At 47.8% G+C, this 23,626-nt stretch overlaps 1 protein-coding gene across 1 annotated transcript in view; it reads left to right on the forward strand.

The window, feature by feature from the left end:
• Positions 1–23,626, forward strand: part of LOC119450314 (sodium- and chloride-dependent glycine transporter 1) — a 122,902-nt gene that overhangs the window by 19,271 nt on the left and 80,005 nt on the right. The gene's annotated exons all lie outside the window — the stretch shown is intronic.

A 23,626-nucleotide genomic window follows, 5' to 3' on the forward strand; every position in this document is an offset into this window, starting at 1 on the left:
GTAACTTGAATTGCTTCGATATACAATGTTAGCTAGTGCAACACGAAACTGATAAATCAAAATTTCTCCACCGCTGCGTACTCGACTTTGGCAGGCAATCACCCGGAAAGCTGACTGCATTCGACTAAGAACGCCGGAACTTAACGAACTTAACTAAGAGCACCAGCAGGTAACAACAAAAATCGCTTACAATGTGCAAAGAACACAAGACTTATGCTGATTTATAGTTGTCTTCTTGTTTTACGATTACTACATACGTAGCACCACTTGGAAGGCTTCATAGCTGCTACTGAGCGCTATAAAAAGTTTTGCTATTAAATTAATATTATTGTTGTTGTCATCGTCATCGTTGTTGTTGTTGTTGTTTAAAAAACCTGGCATAGATGCCTGTAATGAATTATTGGGACACAATAACTGTTGCGTACAGCAACATTTCCTGTGCGTAGAGCTTTCTAATGGCTAGTAAATACCAGGGACATCACGAGAAACCATTTCCGCTCGCATCGTTATTATTTCCTTTTTATTTCTTTTGTGACCATGATACAATCTTGCGAACAATCTTGATTTTACCCATGCTATGTATGCTATCTTTTATATGCATTCTGTCTTCATGTCTTTTTATTTATTTATTTTTAATTGACCTGAACCTACATGGTTGTTTATACTTAGTGAAAAAGCCTGTTCAAATCAATATACCTCCAACATTTTATTAACGGCGCAGGTAAACGGCGCAGGTATTTCTATGCCTACTGAATGAAGAAAACTGTCCGCGCGTCACGTAAGACGAATCGCTATAAAGAAGTTGATTCATAAAACAGAATAAGTTTTAAAGGGAAAAAAAAACGTTGGCGGTGGTGAAATTCCAGCCTATAGACGATCCCACGCTCAGAAGCCGAGTGTCTTACCCAATGGGCTAAACACCCGGACTTGAAAAAGGTGAATATATCTGAGCCTTGAACATGTGTTGTACCGGTGGTACAAATGTCAAAGGAGAACAGTTTCTATGAAGGCTTTGTTGGAATATTTGTTGATGATGGAATAAAAGCCATCTCTAGGACAACATGTAGAGCCGACTTGGAGCATTGTAGACATCAGGAAAATTCCGATTTTGCGAAAATTTAATACCAAACGCACCACATCCCCGATGCGTTCCCGTGGTCGTGGGATGCGCCTTTTGTTGGGGCGTTCATTCAACGACCCAAATGCCACCGACCTCTGAGAGCTCAAACACTTCACGTGACGCAACCAAGACAGATAAGCAGTGAATGAGTTGATAAGGATGATAAGGAGTGACGAAGGATTACTATGGGTCTCATCACGGTTGATAATGATTCGACGCGGCTGGATAAGGCTCTAAAGACCGTTAACCCTTTATTGACGAGTGTTGCCTACAGGTAACATACCAGAAATTTTTTTTTATCTTGCCGGGTTTTCGTATTGAGTACGAAGTGTTTCGATGAATGTCTTCGGCCAACACTGAATGACAGGCAGCAAGCCTGATTTGTTGGTTTAGAGCAGGCACACTGGACGAGGAAGAAGTTATGCACGCAACTCACTCTCCCTTGAAAGCAAGATCAGAGGAGAAAGGCCGTTGCAAGATATCCAGCTGCAGTGTTGTCACACATGTGATGTAAAGCAAATTAAATGTACACCTATGGTTCACATTGATGAGAGCTGTCCATACAAATATCAAACAACGCCTTAGGTGGCTTGGGGTGAAGCCCAATTCCAGTTTCCTGCCTGGGGTTTCCCCCTATTGCTGAACACATTACCGCAAAATATTTTTAGGGGCGAAGCTCCTTAGGGTGTGGGTCTGTCCCTCCTCTGTAGTATGTAGTAGTAGTAGTCGTCGTCGTCGTTGTAGGTATCCACGTCTACTTTTATGAAAAAAAAAAATTCCGAAAGTTGTGTCCGTAGCGCGGAATCGAGCCAGGGACCCCTCGCTTCCGAGCGCGCGGCGTTAGCCAACTACGCCACGAAGCGCACATGGACACACGCCCCACGATGACAATAAATACCCAACATTAACGAAAGCCTGCGCGTTTCTAACGCGTTTGTGCTAGCGCGTTACGGCCCGTGTAAGAAGCTGGTGTAAGACGCTGTGGCCTCTCCGCCTTACCCCCGTATTCATAAACGCTGATGGCGTCGGCAAACGCGGTGCACGTTCCGGCATGTGTAAACGGCTGCGTAAGACGCTGTGGCCTCTCCCCCTTACTAGAGAGTACTGCACGTTTCTCACGCGTTTGTGCTAGCGTCCCCTTAAGCGGGAGATGGTGCAATTATAATGAAGGGCGCTGTTATAAAATAGGAATGACGTCACATATGGCGCGTGTCATTGGTGGAAGTCAATCGTTCGATTTAGTGCGGCGAGACTGGGAGAATTACACGGAAGATTCACGGTTTACCGATGATTCCCTCTGGAGCTTCGCCCACTCATCATCATTCACCCCGTGGATATGCGGTGTTTTTTTTTTTTTGTTGATTATGCTTATTCTTAATGTGTTTGGAACATTTAGATAGAAAATAAACATATTTTCTGGGTATTTATATGTCTCGTTCGTAAAGGGTTAGGGGCTTATAAGGTTTATTTAATAAGCACCGATAAGGGTTGGTAAGGGGGGATCAAGTCCGATAAGGTTGATAAGAACCGATAAGAGTTGATAAGGATCAGATCATGTCCCATAAGCTTGATAAAGAGATAAGGATCGTATAAATTGCGATGAGGCTGATACCGATTGGTAAGGGTTGATAAGGCTCTGATCGAATTAGCTAATCTTGATAACAACCGGTAAGGGTCGGATATAGTCCGATAAGGTTGATAACGACCGATAAGTGTTGATAATGGTTTATACTGGTTGGATAAAGTTTCATAGCATTGATTATGACACCTGGCTGCGTGGAGATGAGCAAGTTGCACAATGCTTACGCATACTTAGATAACTCCCATAAAAGCTTCTGCGGGAGTTTTTTTTTTTTTTTCCTCTGTGGCAAGTAAGTTCCTTTGAGTGCTGAATTACTAATATAATGTCGACCCTAACATTGTAGGACCCTGTATCCTATCTGCATACTTAACTAGCAAGTCCCGACACAAAACCCGATTTGTGTCGTAACTGCTCTTTGCGTTGCCTGACCGTTCTCTTCTAACAGTTCCGCTGAGGTTTGTTTTCACTCAGTGAAGCTATACAAACCTCGGCAGCTTAAGCCAAATCGCTCAATTCACTTCAATATAGTACCTTGAAGCCCTTTTCCCGAATATCTGTTTATCTAAATGAGATTACTTAACCTTCCTATGTATTTCCCCATGCTCACGTTTCTTTGTCTAGACAAATTACGAGTGAATGTTCTAAGTTTTTATTTTCCTTTATCACGTATGTGCCGTGAAGATCCAGTGCGCCTGCAGTAAATAAAGAATAAGGACTACAACCGGTCAATTCAAGGATGCGGGGTCGATGGGGTCTTTGGCCAGTGAGCCGAGGGCGTCTGGCTCGATATCGGTTTCGTAGACCCACTTCCAACAGTGCACGCTGACGCTGCTACAGTCAGCCGTGTATATTTAGGTGCGTGCAATCCTAAAGAAAACACATGGATGGCTAAAATTAAGCTCGTTCGAGTCGATTCGGCTCGCTCGTGAGTCTCCTTCTCCTTTTTTTGATCCCCCTCTCTCTCTTGAAACCACTACGCAACAGGCGTCGCACGTTCAATCGATCACTTACTTTGGATACTTTCGCGCATTCGCCTGACGTACGTAACACCCTGCGCGACACATCACTTGGAGCAGTGACCGCCGCGTCCCGTCCCGCGAGTGCACTGTATGAGACGGGAAAATATGGCCACTTTTTCTGACTGATACGGTGAACGCCCACTTAAAGTGGTACTGCAGAAAGTGATCAATCGAGAATATCGGCCTTCGTTCTTAATTGGCAAACGCTGCAAGCGAAGGTTTACACGTCCCGTAGCTTTTCACGTTCAGCAGCTGCTATCGTGAGTCCTATGCCAGCCTAATTTAGGCTTCCCATAGCTACCCGTGAAGGCGTTGCTTGTCTGATGGCTGTGGCTTGTATTCTCAGCCAGTTAGTGTTGATATTTGAAGGGCTCACACAAAGGCTGATTCTATAGCTCCAAGCAGACTCTTCTATGAACACCGCTGAGTCATCCAATTGTTCACATTTAACCTGCTGCGGAGCTGCTGCCAAGACGTTCGGTTTACTTCGCAGGTGTCAGACGAGGAAATAATTTCCCAGTGTGCTTCGCGGGGCTGCGGTCCATTCGAAACGGCAACGCGCGCGAGCTCTGCGTAATTAAAGTCGTGTCACATTTCACCCTGGCAACGGCAAGTGGACCGGCGAATATATATAAAAAAAGAAGAGCTTGCCGCTTTGAGCAAGCCGCGACATGCTTAATCCTAGTTTTCGTAGTTCGCGCAAGCCGTAAGAAGTTATTTCGTGCTTATAGGCGCTCTCGATGATGAGCTGCACAGACCAAGTTGCAAGCCACATTGACTACAATGGCCAGCTCTATATCAGCGATAGCATTTACGGCGCCATACTAGTAGCGTTTGCTCGGTTTCTGTTAGTCGTCGCTACCGTACCTTGCTGGTAATAAATGTTATCATTGTCGTCGTACCAACGAACACCTTAAACGGTTATGAAGGACTGAAGGAAACCAAGGCACCTCATCCGCTGCACCGGACCCCGGAACTACATTTCCGGAATAACTGCCGTTCCAGTCACCGACGCCGCAGGGGCACCTGCAATGCACTTGTGCTTAGGGCAGAACTGCATCGCAGGGAAATGGTTAGGCGTAAGGCAAAAGAGGAAATGATAGGTCACCATCGAAATAAAATATGTTAGGGGGCGCCATCAAGCAAGGGCTGGAAAGTTTACAGGGAAAGAAGTAAGCAAGAGCCGTGATTTTCCATAAGTAGCTAGATGGCACGTTGTTTGGTTACTTAAGGACATATCAGATGAAGCGCGAATACGCAAACATGCATAAAAACATTCATAGACGCACATACATAGGCGCTACTTACAACTACCGTGTACGGGAGGCAGCAAGATGTGCGTGTATATGTATGTATCTTCTTCCGGGGTTCTCTTTTCGCGATGCATCAATTTTGTCCGAGTGTTCACGCATCGATGCGAATATTTTCTGCAGCTGTCACAACGGGCGTAACTTGAAGTGTGAGACTTCAGCGAGTTGGAATGTTCTAGCGACAGCTGGCATTGCTTCCCACTTAATGTAAAACTGCATCTTTTTTTTTACTTGCAGCATAAGTAGTTCAACTGCCAATTGATTTCAACCGACAACCAATTGGGAGGCCTGCGGCCAATCAAAGCCTCATTTCCGCCTTCCACTTCTGCCTTCCGCTCAAACATCTTGAGCCATGTGGTTGTCTTAACAATGCGTAACTAGCTTTCTAATGAAATTTTCCAGCTTGAAAGCGAAACTTTATTTGCCTACCATCCCGAGTTTGGCGTGGATGCTTCTTCTGGTGTTGTCTACTGCTGGGTTGGTCGGTGTCTCGGCGCACATATTTGTGGATAGATACACGACGGTGTATGTGCGCCGACGGCAAGTACCAGCAAACGAGCTTATATGAACTTTGTATGCTGGTGAACAAAGTATTGCCAGTAAGCGCATCTCCACTCTGCATAAAAATAAGTAATAAATGAATGCCAACAAAAAAGCTTAAGATAAAATGTCAGCTCACAGCTATCTCTAAACCACGCCGACCTCTTAATGAAATAGCGCATTATGTTCAACTGATGTTTTTTTTTATTTAACCTAATTTTAGCCATTCGGTATGTGTCAATGGTAATTGTAAATCATTGTCCAGCCATCTAGAATAGTTATGTACCACCGTGAGACAAGAGGTACAAAATCTATAAAAGTCGATAAACATATGTGATACTTCTATCTGCACACACCTGTCATCACCATTGTTTCATGGACAAGCATCGTACTTCATTTTCGTCCTCATGGCATCACTGAGTGGATGTCTCGCACTGGGCACCTGCCCGATTTGGTGCTTGCACTTCTGCATAGCTTGTTACAAGACTAGTGCAGAAACATACAAGTTGCATGGGAATAATAGTGCGGCTTTTGCAGTGAATAAACGTATACACTTCTTCAGATGGCACGCTGCTGGGATGAAAGTAAACACAATGTAACGCATCTTCGTTAAGTGTATACACACCGCTTGACTAAACCTTCGCCTCACATATATTGCGATATGCGCGTTGGATGCTCATAATTTTGTTTTGTCTTCATAATTCCGGATTTAATTGAATTATGCGCTGGCATATAGCATAATATGGAGCCGCAGTTGTATTACATGTCTAGTGAAGTGCACTGAAAATGAATAACAAGAAATTCAAAGCTGGGGTGTGGGCTACGCGTTGTCGCTTCCAATTTCAAGCTCGCCGAATCACCTGGGGATCGCGCTTCTTGCATGACGTTTCAGTGTGCAGGATGTTTTATAGCGTTCTCGTTTAAACTACTACGCTCATCTGCAATGCATGAGCGCTCGCCGGCTTTCCAAGGATATGCGCTGGCGCAGCCGAAGGCACTATGACAACGATTGCGTGACAGTGGGATGACGATTCTGAAATAATGATGATGATGACGATGATAGTATAACAACAATAGTGTGGCGTGTTGAGGCATTTGTACTCACTGGTGTTCTTTTGTTGTGTTTGTCTGGTTATTTTGTTTGTTTCGTGAATTGATATTGTCCAGATGTTCTGCCGTAAGAACAAAACGGGGCTGCCCTCCGCCGACGGCTTCCCCGTACCCTGAGACTCTCCTCAAATTTACAACCTTTGTTGGGCCTACCGTTGCGCTGTAGTATTACTACAAAACTAATTGGTGCCGAAACCCGGGAACGGATTAAACAAGGGCATAGAGAAACATCGACCGGACCCGACAACAATTCACTGAACAACGAGGATGGATATACAAAAGAAAAAGCGTAAAGTCATCCGAGCTCAAGTCAGCCGTTTCGCGAAAGAAGCGGATGAACTTCTGGGCGCCACTTCATCTGTCAGCCTGGAAGAGGTGAGTGCTCTTATAAAACGTCTACAGCTTGTCAAGCAGCAATTAAAGGATGTAGACGCAGCGATAGAGCCTCATCTCAAAGAGGAGGGCGCACAGAAAGTGAATTCGAAATCATTTTAGAATACCGTGACAAGATCACAACTTATATGGGCAGACTAGAATATCGAATGAAGTTGTGCTCTCAACAGACGGAAAGGAAAAGTGTCAGCCAAAACAAACCAATGATCCAAGAGGCTCCAGCCACGCGAATTCAAATAACGAAACTCCCGAAGTTGGAGCTACTAAAGTTTGACGGAAGAAGAAAGAACTGGCAACCTTTCTGGGAGCACTTTGCGGAAGCTATTCATAAGAATACGGAGCTGACTAACAGCGGCCGAATAATTAAAATCGCTGCTTACTAAAGAAGCTGCCGCAGTGATTGCCGGACTCCAGACGACTTCAGAGTGCTACGCTGAGGCCATCGACCTCCTGCTGATGCGCTTCGGGGACCCTTCTGCTTTGATCCAGGGCCACGTGAAATGCCTGATCGACATAAAAACAGTCACTTCTGCAGAGAATGTGCGTGATCTGCGGCGTACGCTCAATTGCATTCAAGTGCACATGAGAGGTCTGTAAGCTCTGAGCGTTAGAGAGGAATCCTACGAAGCGATTTCGTACCCTGTGCTACTCCGCGCACTCCCACGGGAGTTTTCGTTGAACTACCGTCGATCACGGGCAGAGAAAAAAACAGGAACAGCACGAGACCTCGGCCAAAGATGACGATGCTTCGTCAATGACTTCATCTTCGTCAGAATTATCCCGGCGAGTGCCACTTCGTCATCTACTCTGGTTCTTCGAGCTGGAACTCCAGAGCCGAAAATGAACCCTGGAGGACCGACGGGACCACACCAGTGGTAAGCCACCTCCCAAATATGATACAAAGACGCCGCAACGAAGGAATGCCCGCACCTCGTCCGCAGCAGGATTGCATGGCACTACATCGGGCATGGAGTGCAAACTCTGTTACTCAAAGGCCCACGCCAGCCAAGAGTGCGACGCAAAATTATATTTAAAAGAGAAGAAAGCCTTTCTTACGGCAAAGGGAAGTTGTTTTCGCTGCACGAAGTATGGGACATCTTTCAAGGAGTTCCATAGGCAAGGTTATCTGCAAGAAATGTCCATGAAGACATGCAACTATGATGTGCAATCCTGCTTTCAACAGTGCCGCCCTAGGAACAAGTAACTAACAAAATGAACGCAGGTCAGGTCACTTTGCATGCCTCGGGAACTTGAGAAAATACCCTGACTTGAACAGTCTTGATGCCAACCGTCACGGCAGTGACCAAGGGAACGAATAAACGAAAGTTTCAAGGATACTGTTTGACAGCGGTAGCCAACGGACATTCATAAGCGAAACATGCTCCAGAGCGCTCGGATGCAAATTACTCGGCACTCACTTCCTGTCAGTCGGAGTTCTTGTCAGAACGTACAGCTAACTCACCTTCCGCAGGGTTGAAGTGTGCTTTGTCTGTGTGGACAGCGACAAAGTATACAGGATCGAGGTGCTAGAAACATCTTGAATATGCGAGCAGATCATCCCTTGTCCTACTGAAAAAATCAAGGCAACCCTTCTCGAGCTTTCGCTACCTCCGGGCGACGATGCCCCGCAGGGTGAGAATCACCGTATCGATGTGTTTGTCGGATCGGATCATTTTGGGGATTTCCTCACGAGGACAGTAAAGAGGCTATATAGTGCTTTTACAGCAATGGATACAGTGTTTGGATGGGCAGTTCAGGGAAAAGCCTCAACCAGATGCCTGAGAAAAAATGCAGCCATGCAGTTGTTTTCAGGACGAGTGCTGTAGATCGAGAAACGGCGCCGATTTTGAGGTCGTTCTGGGAGCTTGAAAGTATTGAAGTGTCCCGCTCGTTGGAAACCAACCTATATGAGCGCTCAGTCGAGGAATTTTCCAACAGCATCAAAAGTGTGAACGGGCGCTATGAGGTCAGACTACCGTGGGAAAAAGAATTCGGACTTGCAGATAACCGCATTGTTGAGGAGAAACGGTTCCTCCAACTGACCAAGCGGCTCTTGAGAGCGCCGAGCCTACTGAACGAGTACGACAACGAAATTAGGCGATTATTGATTGAAGGCGCAGCCGAAAGTGCACTTGGCAGCAGCCATATTGACTGCCAGTGCATTTTTTACATGCCTCATCAGCCAGTACTTCGTCAGAGCTGTACAACGACCAAGCTGCGCATAGTTTTTGACGCGTCATCGCACGGTTCAGGTGCCAAGTTCCTTAACAAAAATCTGGACAGTGGACCCAACCAAAATCCTGACCTCCTCCGTGTGCTGCTTAATTTTCGACGTCACAAAGTGGCACTCGTTGGCGATGTGGAAAAGACATTTCGTCAGATTGGCGTTCAGCCCGAGGACCGAGATGCGCTGGGGTTTATGTGGTTTGCGGAAAAACCCGAAAATGACAAGCCACTTCCTGAGCTCGCGGTCTTTAGGATGGCAAGAGTCCCATTTGGGACCACATCGAGCCCTTTTTCCGGCAGTGACGCTTCGACATCATTTTGAAGAGTTGAAGCAAAACTATCCAGAAACAGTGGCCATTTTGCAGCAGTGCATCTATGTAGACAACTTGCTTTGCGGCGCTGCTAACGACGAAGAGGCGACGAAAATCTATGAATAGGCCAATCTAGTCTCTGAAGTAGCGTCGATTCGCCTCCACAAATGGGAGTCCAATAGTGATAAGATGAGAGAGCTGTTCGCTTGTGAAAACACCGATGGGGGTCGTTGCGCCAACCGGCAAACCTGCTGAAGCTGCTTGGCCTTACGTGGGACTCGAGAGTGGATTCGCTAACCGTTTTTTCTGACACTCTAATCGACTTCGCGAAGGCGCAAGCGAAAACGAATGGCCTTGTTCTACAGACATCTACGCGTCTTTATGACCCTCTGGGACTCCTTTCCCCATATACGGTGGGAGCCAAGGCTCTTTTCCAAGAAATATGGAAAGAAAATTTGTCGTGGGACCAGCCGCTGCCAGACCACCTACCTAAACGACTGGATCAAACGGTGTGAAGAGCTCACTTGTCTTCGTGAAATCAAGGTCCCTAGGACATACGACGCTGAAGGGTAATCGGCGCGTCGAACACTACATACTTTTGCAGACGCCAGCCCCAGAGCTTACGGTGCTTCGGTTTATCTCTGTACAGAGACAGAAACTGGAGCACCCTGCTTGACGCTTGTCCTGGCTAAATGTCATGTAGCGCCGCTAAAAGTGATCATGCTTGCTAGACTGGAGCTTATGGCAGCGTTGCTAGCGTTCCGACTCTACCAATTTGTGCAGTCGAATCTCGATTTGGAAATAGATCATTTCTACCTGTGGGCCGATTCTATGATTGCACTAAGCTGGATCCGAGGGGACGCATCGAGATAGAAGGAATTTGTGCGGAACCGCGCTATGGAAATTCAACAAAACTCCGACACCGTGGCATGGGGGCACTGCGCTGGAAAAAATGAATCCGGCCGACCTCATGACTCGGGGGGCGATAGCAAACCACCTGTAGTCAAGCCAGTTGGGGTGGAACGGGCCAGCGTGGATGACGCAGGCAGGAAAGAAATGGCCTATCGAGCAATAACATTGGGACTTCACACCGGAACAACTCGAACGGAAAAGAGAGATAAAGGTACTGCACACTGCTGTGGACGACGGAGGCGAACTGTTCCACCCTGCCTGATTTAGTTCTGGTTCCAGGGTGGATCTGGCCACCGCATTGGTTTTCCGATTCGTAAACAACCTCCGCGGAGGAGTCAAGAGGTCTGGTTCGTTAACTGCGGCAGAGATCGGCACTCCCCACGTCCTTTGACTAAAGAAAGCACAAAGCTCATCCTTCTCTGTGGAGCTCCAACACGCCGCAAGTGGAAACAATCTACCAGGAAACTACACACTTAAGGATTTCAGGCTTTGAACTGACGACAACGGCCTCCTTTGCATACGAGGACGTTTCTGTTCATCGAATATGACACACGACGAACGACACCCTGTTGTGCTGCCCAAGCGACACCGGCACACCGTGATATACTTGTGCAGCCGGCCCACCGATAATTTCTCCACGCCGGCACCAGAGACACACTCATGCAATTGCACGAAAGTACTGGATTGTGCGTGGACGCCAGTTGGTGAAAAGTGTTCTGCGGTCATGTGTGGTAGAGCACTGCACAGGCTCGGGCTTACCCGAAAGCCCGGGCCCTGCCCGGCCCATGGGCCGGGCCGGTTTCGAGCCGGGCTCGGGCCGGGCTCGGGCTTAAGGTAAAGGGGTGGCGAGCCGGGCCGGGCGGGTAACGTAGACTATTTCCGGGCCCGGGCCGGGCCCGGGTCTCGCCATAAAAGTTTTGATCGGGCTCGGGCGGGCCGCCCAATGTAAAAATCGGGCCCGGGCCGGGCCGGGGCTGCAAAAATCGGCCCGTGCAGTGCTCTAATGTGTGGGGTGTAAGCGTTTCAGTGCCACGAGTATTGACGCTGCGACAGGATTGCTCCCACCTGACCGGACCACCAAGGCGGACTCTTTTGAGGTGGTCGGTATTGACTTCGCCGGCCACTTTTTGTGAAAGAGAAAAATGTGCAAGTGAAATCGTACATTGTACTCTTTACATGCGCGGTTACTAGGGCAGTGCACCTCGAACTCGTAAACGACATGACTACTCAGAGTTTCTTGCAGGCCTTCCGTCGTTTCGTGTCACGTAGGGGGTTATGCAGAACCATTTACTAAGACAACGCACTCACGTTTAAGCGCGCTTCAAAGGAGCTTGCACTTCATTTGAAGGTCCTGCGACATCCTGAGACACTGAGTTATTTTGCCAATGCCAACAAAGAGTGGAAATTTATCGTAGAGCATGCACCACGGTGGGGAGATTTCTATGAACGGTTATTACGCAGCGTAAAAACTCCTTTGAAAAAAGTGATCGGCCGCCAGTGTTTTGACTTCGTTGAGCGTAGGAAAGTACTAGCCGAGGTGAAAGCGGTCATAAATTCCAGACCCCTGACCCACGTACCAGACGACCCAAACGATGGCGCACCGCAAACGCCGGCCAGCTTCCTTACGGGCAGACGACTCACGGCCCTGCCAAGAACTAAAACCCGAGCGTTCGAGTCGAACGCGTCTTCCCTTCGAATGTTTTGGAAGAAGCGAAAACAGATGCTTCACGCGTTCTGGCAAGCCTGGCAACACGAGCATCTACGACAGCTGCGCTCGGCCTATGCGTCTAAACAAACTAGAACCGGGGGGCCCAAAATCGGAGACGTCGCCTTGGTACAGCAAAATATTCCGCGCCTTCTATGGAAACACGGGGTCATGTTCTCTGTTGTTCCCAGGTGAGACGGGAATGTCCGCTCGTCTGTTGTCAGGATGCAGCAGGGCAAACTTGTGAGGTGCCCAGTTCAGCACTTATACCCACTGGATATTTGTGAACCATAGAATGAGCGAGCTCATTCGGCGGCGCAGTGTTGAGACATTTGTACTCACTGGTGTTCTTTTGTTGTGTTTGTCTGGTTCTCTTGTTTGTATCGTGAACTGAGATAGTCCAGGCACTCTGCCGTAAGAACAGAATGGCGCTTCCCTCCACCGATGGCTTCCCCGTACCCCGAGACTCTCCTCAAATTTACAACCTTAGTTGGGCCTGCCGGGAGGGACGTCTCGGGGAGGAAGCGGGGGCTGTAGGAAGCTGGTAGACCGGACGGAGGCAGAACGACCCGGAGTAGCTGGTGCGCAAGCATCTCATCACGACCGCTTTGATGAGATCTTAAGATGTTAAAGGAAGTGTATGACTGTAACTTGAAGAAAAAACGACAATATATACATCAAAGGGCAGTGTCTTCCTCAACTATCATCAGCGACAACAATGATTAAGTATTACTACATGGCGACGACGTCATAAAGACATGCCGACGAGTCTATGACTACGATGGTGTGAAGACCACGACGTGATGAAGACGGCCATGACGACAACGACGTTACGACGAGAATTGGATGACACAGCAGCAATTATGACGATGGAACCACCCCGACGGCATCACGCTGACGGTGACAACACTGCATCATCATGACGACGCAGTGACGACAGCATGATTAAGATGAAATGACGAAGAAGGAATGACGTCGATGGAATGACGAATGGAAAAACGGAGCAACGAGCTAAAAAAAGCGAACGCTTTAAAATTCTGGGAGATCTGTCGAGCCTTCATCCGCTGAACATGATAAACAGCCAAGAGCTTTTGTTGTTTTTGTTACTGTGTAGTGGAGAATACGCATGCAGCGCTGTAGGCACTGCCATTGCAAAGATCTTGCACTACTGAGGCTGAACATTTATCACTTCGTTGCTGTCTTACAACTATATGTAGCTCCGTGCAGATCATCCAGCAGAGGCGCATCATACTCCATTTCCTATTATGGGGATGGTTTAAACCTGTCGACACTTCTTTCGCATTTTAGCGCAGCACAAAAGGCACCCACTAGCAAATGCACTTATTGAGAGAGGCAGGGCTTGCATCAATACGGTGATTCAGGTGCACAAAAATCTACTACCACATCACAAATTTTGGATCTCAGATAACTCCTACATCCATGGCGACTCGTCACCCCGAAAACTGAACTTTCAGCTGAAGGAATTATTCACAAAGGAGACGTGTTTATGCTAGCAGCACAACTAGCGTTATACCAGATATACTTTCGATACCCTGGTTATATTTAAGCGTACATAGATGGTTCTTGTCAAACAATTTTTAACTGCGAAGCTGCAGCCGTAATTTGTGATTCGTATCAAGAAACTATCATCATCAGCAATGAAGAAAGAAATAAAATAAACTTTCTTGTCGAGGTTGGATTTGAACCCTCGTACCCACGGTCCCAAGGCGAGCGTCGTAGCCACCAGGCTATACAGCCTTTTTTTTTTTTCTTTATTGCCTGTCTTTGACACATAACATTTCACAAAAGGAAGAGTACAATATACAATTACAATATACAGTAGGGGAAGGTGTATTCACGCTTGCAGAACATGCATTTATGTGAACCATATGATTGCGTCCGAGCTTCGTCGTCTTCGTCCACAGCTGGCTCGTTCGCATGCGTTTGAGTCAATACTCTGCGAGGTGAAGAAGAGGTTTTGCGTGCTTTGCTCGGGAGAGAGATAAAATGAGAGCGAGAGAAAGAGAGAGACGCATTCACGGACCGGGTCTGCTGGAACACGTTGTCGGCACTGCAACGTGGTGGAACGCGGTGTCGGTGTTGCAAGCTGCGCTATGCAACGCGCTGTGACGGCCGTAAGTCCGAGAGAGAGATACGCATTCACGGAGCGGGTCTGCTGGAACGAGTTGTCGGCATTGCAACGCGGTGTCGGTGTTGCAAGCTGGGCTATGCAACACGCAGTGACGGCCGTAAGTCCGAGACGCGGGAAAAGAAATTATCATCATCATGAGTAATAAGATGAAAAGTTCGCGCCCACTTCCGGAAAATGCTGGGATACGATCACCCAGCTTCACTGTTGCAAGCGTTGCGCGGCCGAGTGCCAGGTTAATCGTTTTTTTTTTAATTTATTCTACAGCCTCCTTTGCCATTCCAGAATGGAACCGAATACAGACTTTTCAACTGTCTCACACGACGTCATCAACTACAATAGAGCTTTTTACAATATTGGCTTTGTTACGGTACATAAATTCAGCACAAAAATTCATCGGCCCTCCACTCAGTGAAGATGGATGATAAGCGAAGCTTATCACAATCACAACAAATGGAAGGCATACGTACCCGTTCAAAGTGCTGAACGCAGGTAGTTTTCCTTAGATTAAAGATTCCTTGCACGTATACCGCAAACTCTAATTCACCAAGGTCTTCTCCACTATAGCGTAATGTTGATTCAGCATTTCTAAAGCATTGTGTCGCTGTTCATCGGAGCGGATCGCATTGATGAGGGACAAGTTGTTGTCGAACCACAAACGCTTGCGTTCGATGTCTCTCGAGTTTGATCGGCGGCGTGGTTAGCAACACCCGCCCACCATTTCCGGCTTGCGATTTAAAAAAAATAAAATTGCTTCAAAATTAAATCTGTCCTTCACGTAAGACAATGAATGGCTCATACCCACCGTAAACGCGGCCTCCCCATTACGATGACGGAAGAGAAGTGCAATTCAACACTGCAATTATTAGAGGCAACGGAGCCAGCTATGGAAGACGACGACGACTACGAACGCGGGAGCAATGGCACGAGTGCGTTCCAACGTGCCAGCTGTTGAAGAAGACCACGACGCTCGAGCTATTGCTGATGATAGTTTTTGCGAAAAGACACGGATGTTCAGGTGGCTTGACATAAACAAGCTTCGCTTGTAAAAGGGAGACAATGAGTCATCCTTTGTAACTCGCAGGCAGCTATGATCATCACTTCATAGTCACATCAGCGATTCTAAAAACACGTATTTAGTTTACGAGACTCTAAAGGAGCTCACAAAAGCAAGTGAAGAGAATCGCACAACAATGTTCTAATGAATACCTGGCCACTGCAATATTTCTGGGAATGTTGCAGCAGACAAGTCATCTGGACAAGCGCGTGTTAGCAACGTCACACCTGGAATTCTTCTAACAAAAGGCGGATTACGGCATATGCTAACACAGATCCCAGCCTGTGGTTGCAGAGCAACATGGTTCGATCAGAATGCAAAATCTTCAGATTTATTTTACATTGACCATTCGCTTCAATTTAAAGTCCCGTCCACACTGCACACAACCAGAGCCTTTGAAACGCTGGTGCACCGTCCACGGCTTGGTACCGTGTATACAAAACATTTTCTTCAAAACATTTCAAGAGCTGGTAGTACGCAATGCAATTGTGGCCATGTGGATGAGGTACAACATCTTCAACTATAATTTCCGTGACACAAAATACAGAGCGTTTAACATGCGATTTAATGCCATTGGCCTGCAGGCCCTTCAGCCACAGAATGATCCTAGGTTCATGACCAATATATTCATTGCAATAACGCGTGTTAATGGTCCTCCAAAAATTACTGGAAGGGAGCGAAATTCTCGGAAACTGGTAAGTTGAGTATTTATCTGTGATAAGCTAACTGCATGTGCTTAGTTTGGTTTGACTTTGTCCCATTCAATACCTGGATCCATGTACCTTCGTGTGAACCTATATTCCGCGGTTTCTTATATGCACTTACTTTAGTGTAGTTATGTGACCGCACTTTGTGTTGCCTTTAGTGCACCTATCTGACTGGACTTTGTGCTGCTGTGTTTCTTAGGTGACTTTAAGCTTTAGTGTGGCATTAATATACTTATATGATTGGACTTTGTGTTATTTTGGTTTGGAGTTGACATATAGTTTTAAAGCTTTTAAATTATTTATTTTTTGATATCTCTATGTGAGAAGGAGGAACCGGTGCCTGTTAAATGCGACATCTCCTAGCACCATATAATTTAAGAAATCAGGAAATACACGGGGCAAGGCGACAATCACGAGCACTTCAAGGTTTGAATTCCCGTTAACAGAACCTTTGGATCTATATACAAACTATAGGATGATGGTAATATATGCTTTGTTATAGATTAGATTCAGCTGTGAAATCTTGCAGCTCCAGTTCCTTTCTATAAGGCCTGAGGCGCCATGAGAGATGAAATTTACTTTTCGGAAAGGTTGGTGGGCATGAAAAAAAAAATGAAGGTGAAATAAATAGTGGATTATGTAAGGTGATAACTAAGCACAAGTTTGAAAAAGAAAAATCCGAACGCATGTACACTAGCAGTACGTCAAGGCTATAGGTTGCACAAAACGAAGAAATTCCGCACAGCACATAATCCCCACCTTGTAATGCCGGTTCGAGAACAGCCCATAGAGATAGAACATGATTCGCCATTGCTCTGAACTTGACCCACAGATTTCGCCTTTGCTTGTGACAAAACTATACAAGTTAATAGCACATGTGATATTCCTAACTTCATTTAAGAAGGAAATTGGCGTCGCTCTAGGAGCATGGCGCTACGAAGCAGGGGCGAAAATGCATTTGTTTGAGTTACTCGGTACGAAAACCTCTCCTCCGCAGTCATGAGCTTTGCGTGGGTTTAATGTTTTAGTTCTTCACGTCCGTGTCGACAGCATTGCTTCGCAGCGAAGTGTTCTATCAAGTGTTTATGTTTACGCGTTACACCGCCCACAAGCTTTGCCGAAACGCAAACACCAAATCAGGCGTGCACATGACGTGAGACGTCGACACAGCGATGTCATGAGGACGAAGACAGTGTTGCTTGTTCGACGAGGAAATAACGGCGATGAGATGCACTTGCGCAAACAAGTACGACGAATATATGTATAAAAACGTAATGAAGATCCAGCGCACATGTGAGAATGCATGTGAAGCGAAGCTTTAGGTAAACTGCATCTGTAAAATCGTATTACAAATAACGGCAATGCGTATAATTCAGTTTACTTTCTTCCGATGCAGCAGGCAACCTCATGCAATATTTATGTTTGCCCATCGCAAAGGTCACAACGCTTATCTCATGCATTTGTTTTTCATGTTTATGGGTTACAGCGCTTGCGAGCCTAAACACCAAATCAGACTGATGCACACCGCGCGACGTTTACGCAGTGCCTAGCAATGTTCTTTCATTTTTTTTTTTCGTGTACGTCGTTCCCAAGCGCTGTTCAACCACAATTAATTTATACCGACTAGCTCAATTTTCATAGCTGCAATGTCTACGCAGCGCTGTCACCACGGCGAACGCAATGTATGCTGCTTGCCGAGGGCATAAGGGTGATAACATGTCTATGCACAGAGAAGTACCACATATACCTAGCTACATTTAAGGATTCTGTGCCTCTCGTCTCACAGTGGCACGTACCTATTCTGGATCATTGGCCAAGAATGTGCACACGCACGGTTTTGAAATGAAATAAACGATTAAATCAAACATTTCGCTTAATATTAGAAGATATTCCATAAATTCGTCAGTGTGCTTTAAAGAGACCTCTGAGCTCACGTTCACGATCACGCAGAAGAGAGGCGCGCTCACTTGCCGTATGCTTTGTCGATCAGCGCTCAGGGCTAATATAACCGAATTTGCCGACACACACACACACACACACGCACGCACGCACGCACACACACACACACACACACACACACACACACACACACACACACACACACACACACACACACACACACGCGCGCGCGCGCGCGCGCGCACTCACACGCACACTCACACGCACACTCACACGCACACTCACACGCACACTCACACGCACACTCACACGCACACTCACACGCACACTCACACGCACACTCACACACACACTCTCACACTCTCACACTCTCACACTCTCACACTCACACTCTCACACTCACACTCACACTCACACTCTCACACGCACACACACACTCACTCGCTCTCATACTCACACTCACACACTCACACTCACCCACACACACACGCACGCACACACACCGGTATTTCTGGTGGCAGTTGTGGTGATCACGATGATAAGCGAAATGATAAAAACAGGACAAACGACACTTGCCACACGTTACTCAGTATCTGTTTGACATATTTAAGAGCACCTTCGTAGCACGGGACTCACATGTGGCACAAGTGAATGGCTCAAGTACATGTTGTCGCTCAAAGTGTGAAACCTGAGGTACATTTAGCGCTGTTGTTAGGATGGTCACAATGGCTGAACGTATCATGAATTGCTTGTAGACGGTCAATGCGCTCAAACCTGCAATACATAGGCGTGTTGTACGTGAAATGATGTGATTTCGAAAAACTTCCTGCCAGAATCGAGGCGGTTGTGCGAGCACCCTCCTTCGGTCCCACTGCAAGTCTAACGCCTGAGAGAGCTTGCTGGCTACTCTGTACGATCATTGCGGTTCGTGGCGGGCCATAGAATGCAGCTGTGTTCCGCGGCATTGTCACGTTGCGGTGATACGGCGCTGGTATGCGAAGATAGCGTTATAGACCTCGCGCTGGAGGTGCCGCATTCCGCTGATGCCGCACATACGCCGTACTCGGAACGGAAATGCTGAAATCCGTGCTTATAAGGGGCCGCAATCAGAACAGCTGCTGACCCGTAGGCTAAGGTAGAGAATGGGCTCAAAATGATATGGAAGTAACGGGCAGTGCGAGGGAAGGAGCCAAGGTCAAAATGCGCGGGCTTGATTTGCTTTCGCTGCCAGTTTTTCTTCCTGTAATCTTCACATATAGGGTGTCCCAGTTAACGTGAGCCAAGCTGCTGTTTGTTTAATCAGTCTAATTAGCTTTTCTAGCAAGTCAAGCAATTAGTAGACAAAAATTATGTTGGTGGCGGAAGAGGACAGACGACCGTACTCCGCATAGGCGGCCGTCAGCCATCGGCAAGAAGGTTCTTTCATTTACTATAGTCAAGGTTGCTATAGTCAAGCGAAGCGTTTATAAGGTACATATTTCGGTGGCGTCCGTGTACGTAAAATTCGATCATCGTCATCATTGCCGATGAAGATGCGGTCTCATTTTAGCTCCGCCTTCGCACTTGCCCAAGCTTAACATCGTCGAGGAGAAACTGATTGCGGAGCGCCTTCTATTCATGCGCATACGGCGACTCACGCATGGCAGCGGACAATTTGGCATCAAAGGGCAAGTGGTCAACGTACCGATTGACGTGCAGAAGACCGTGCATAGTTTGCCACGCGCAATTTCCGACGACGTCGCCATTGAGGTCCACATAAATCGTCGCCTCCTGTCGAAGCCGAGTTACAAGAGGGTACTGGTTAAGAAGTCCTACGCAATGGCGTGGTTGGCCTTACTGCTCGACACGCTCTTGTATAGACACTACCGCGTTAGTGTAGATCGTGTAAGGTTGGACGCGATCCCCGACCCCGACGGACAAGGGGAAGCCGACCAAGAGGAGGAAGTCGAGACGAATGCCCAGGCGGACGATCCAAACGACTCGGTGCAGTGTGCGGGAGCGATGCACGCGGTGAGTCAAACCGTAGTGTATGACGACGCGGTCGGTGGTGCATGGTGTTGGCGCCGGTGGTGCTCTCCTCGAGGGTTAGACTCACTACCTACCCCGGCGAGGGCCAAGTGCCAATCTCGTTGCTGTACGATCAACACGCCGAGGAGTTGGCCTTTCCGCAGATATACCTTCGTTAATCCGCTTAAAATTACTAGTGCTCACGTCACTCCGTTCGCCAAAGCCAGCAGCGAGATAAGGCGCACGGATCGCCGATCTACACGAAGATCGGAGACGGCAGGACCCTGGCACTCGAAGATGTCCGGCTGCTCAAGAGTTGATTCGTGTCGTCAGATAGTGCCATGATCCTTGCTCCTGAAGCCGTGCGTGTCTTCTACTTTAACGCAGACATCACCAAATTCAACACCGAAATCGCTCTTGAAGGAGTGAACAACGGGCAACACGCTCAGGCAGTCGACTCCTAACTCGAATACAGGCAGGCCAAGGTGGCACGCATGACGCACGCAGAAAAGGACAATGTTCCGCACGCGATCGTGGTCGCCCGCAGCAAGCCCTACATGTTCACGTTAAATAGGAGTTTCTTTTACAAACTCCTATTCATTCCTAATTGGAATGGCGGACAGTGCCAACTGCAGCACATGTGGTGCTGAGGAAACCACCAGACATCTCTTATGTGACTGCCCCAGATACGAAGAAGAGAGGATTGCCCTTCGGACTACTTTGGGACACTTAGACGACAGGCCTTTTACGGAGGAGAAGATCTTGGGCCCGTGGCCTCGTATGTCTGCAATGTCCTTGGCTACAACGGCGCTGCTGGGTTTTTCGAAGTGCAAAAGCCTGTATGACCTTGATTGTGTAAAGGTGCAAGGTGGAAACTTCTCTCTTCCTTCTCCTCTTTCAATCCCTTCTCCCCCTTCCCCAGTGCAGGGTAGCCTACCGGGCTTAGACTAGTTAACCTCCCTGCCTTTCCCTTATGACTTTTCTCTCTCTCTCTCTCTCTCTTTTAAACACCGACGTCAAAGGCGGACTCGTCAACGGTGCAGTCGGCGTGTTGCAGGAGATCGAGTACCGGGAAGGCAACGCGTGCCATGCCGTTCGCCTTTGGATTCAGTTTGACGTCCCTCAGACCGGTCGCATGGTGTGCGTCAAGGCAAAACCGCTCGCGCAATCGGCTTGCATGCGCGGCATCAAGATCAAGACCGACGGGGTGCCCGTAGAGTTGCGTACCATCACCGTCATTCTGAACAGAAAGACGAGGCTTGCCTGTCGGCGCAGGCAGTTTCTCGTGGTTCAGGCCAGTGCCGTTACCGTTCACAAGTCGCAGGGGGCCACTTACTCGGACGTGGTGTACGAGCACGACCGTAGGCACCCGCAGGATCTTGTCTACGTTGCCTTCAGTAGGTACACGGACGTCAACCGGCTATACCTCACAAACACCAAGTGAGACCACACCTTCTAACACGCCCGAGAGAACCTGGACCGCGACCTGCTGGACGAGTTTCGGCCGCTTGGTAACCACCACCTTCCCACCATCACCAATGCGTGCGTGCCTAGACTCGCCGAACCGCAATATACCTTCTCGCTGGCGGCTCTCAACGTCAGGTCGCTGCGTCTGCACGCGCCATACGTGGTCCAATTTCTTCGTTCAAGTCGGCGGCTACACCGGCGTCGCGTGCGACCGTCGAGTCGACTCGCGAGCGGGAAGAATTGCCATATACGTGAGGAACGACGTAGCCGCCGCCGTTGCGCCATTGGACGTTTCGTGCCCCATCCAAGAACTATAAAGCGCGGCGTGTTGTGCCGACGTGTGCGCCGTAAAGCCCGCCGACGGGACGGTCGTAACCACCATGTACGTTCGACCTGCCTCTTCCAAGCGCGACCTAGAGGACTTTATGAACGACCGCTTTGAATGGTTGCTCGATCCGGCCGACGACGATCAAACTGCAGCCCTCGTCATTGGCGACTTCAACGTGTACGTGCCGCGGCCAGATGGCTATTGGCTGCCCTAGTTTATGCTCGAACGGTTAGTGCTACAGTGCCACACCGATCACAAGGTGCCAACGACCACGAGGCACTCGTGTTTGGACTTAACCTTCGCCTAGAACATGTCCATCGTCGTAACCGAACCCTTGGCCGTACCATAGCGACCACAAAGCAATCGTAACTTCCGTGAAAAAATAAACAACACCAAAATGTTTATGCATCTATGTGTCGTACATTTATATATACTACCTATACGGCTCGCTGGTGATCAACCTTCATAGAGTGGAATGGCTCATCAATGTTTTTCCCGTGCTATTCAAATTTCCTCTTTTCGCGCTTCGTTGGTGGTCAGACTGACGCTCCACCGCGTTATCAATGGGATCAGCCGGGCGTGAACGGTGGATGATAGGAGTGGCAGGTGATCGAGCGCAAGCGACCGCTACAAATGGCGGGCCCACAAACCGCCGCTTGCCAGCCTATTCCCTGTTCTTTTCTGCAGTGGCCTTATTAATTTATTTCATAACTGGGCTTTGACAGGTGACACAACTTTGCAGTTTGTCGTCCTCCATGACTTACGACGTATAGGGGCACCACATTAAAACACATTGACGACATGTGCTACAAGCATTATGACAAGATAGCTGTACGTCGGCTCTTCACAAAATTTATTCATGAAATTAATTTATCTGGTTTTACGTACCAAAACCACGATATGATTATTAGGCACGCCGTAGTCGGGGGACTCCAGGTTAATTTTGACCACCTGCGATTCTTTAACGTGCACCCAATGCACGGTATACTGGTGTTTTGCATTACGCCTTCATCTAAATGCGGCCGCCGCGGCCGGGATTCGATCCCACAACCTCGGGCTTAGCAACGCAACACCAAAGCCACTACGTTACCACGGCGGGTGTCCGCTAAATCCCAGCTACACAATGCATGCACAAAACGAAACATATGGCTCGCTTTTCAGCTTTCACCTCACCGGCATCACATGACAACCGTTCTTTGTAGTGCTCACAGCGAATGCGTTATATTTGCTTCCGTCAAATCTGGCAGTGAAATATGCTCGGTTAACGAAAAGCCTGAACTAGTTTCTGTAATGTGTGTTCGTACAGTCGAAAGTCGTTATATCGAAGTGCTTGGGATCTCTTAAATCCTTTGTAATACAAGTCACTTCGTTATAATGATAACGCATTGTACCACGTACAATAGAGCAGGCATGACATGTTACGCAAGAAAAAACTAAAAAAAAACTTTATTAAATGAATTCAAGAATACGTTAGGACTGAATCTAGTTGCTGTTGTTTTTTTTTTGTTTGTTTTTTTTTTCTGTCTCTCCTTTTTCTTTTTGCGCACTTCGTCTGGCGGAATTTGCGACTGCAGCCGACCTCATTGCACCGAGGTTCACGGCACGCTCCGCGGCGAAACGTGGAAGTAAAGCCACGTAAAGCTTCTGACCGTCGAATGCAGCTATCGCCTTCCTTTCCATCAAAATTCTTCGTTCGTTTACAGGCTCTTCATCACTGTTGTTTTCGTTGACGTTCTTGTACGTTCCCCCCGACAAAGCTTTGAAGACATACGTCAGTTACGAAA

This window comes from Dermacentor silvarum, chromosome 4, assembly GCF_013339745.2.
Source record: "Dermacentor silvarum isolate Dsil-2018 chromosome 4, BIME_Dsil_1.4, whole genome shotgun sequence".
Classification (NCBI taxonomy): domain Eukaryota; kingdom Metazoa; phylum Arthropoda; class Arachnida; order Ixodida; family Ixodidae; genus Dermacentor; species Dermacentor silvarum.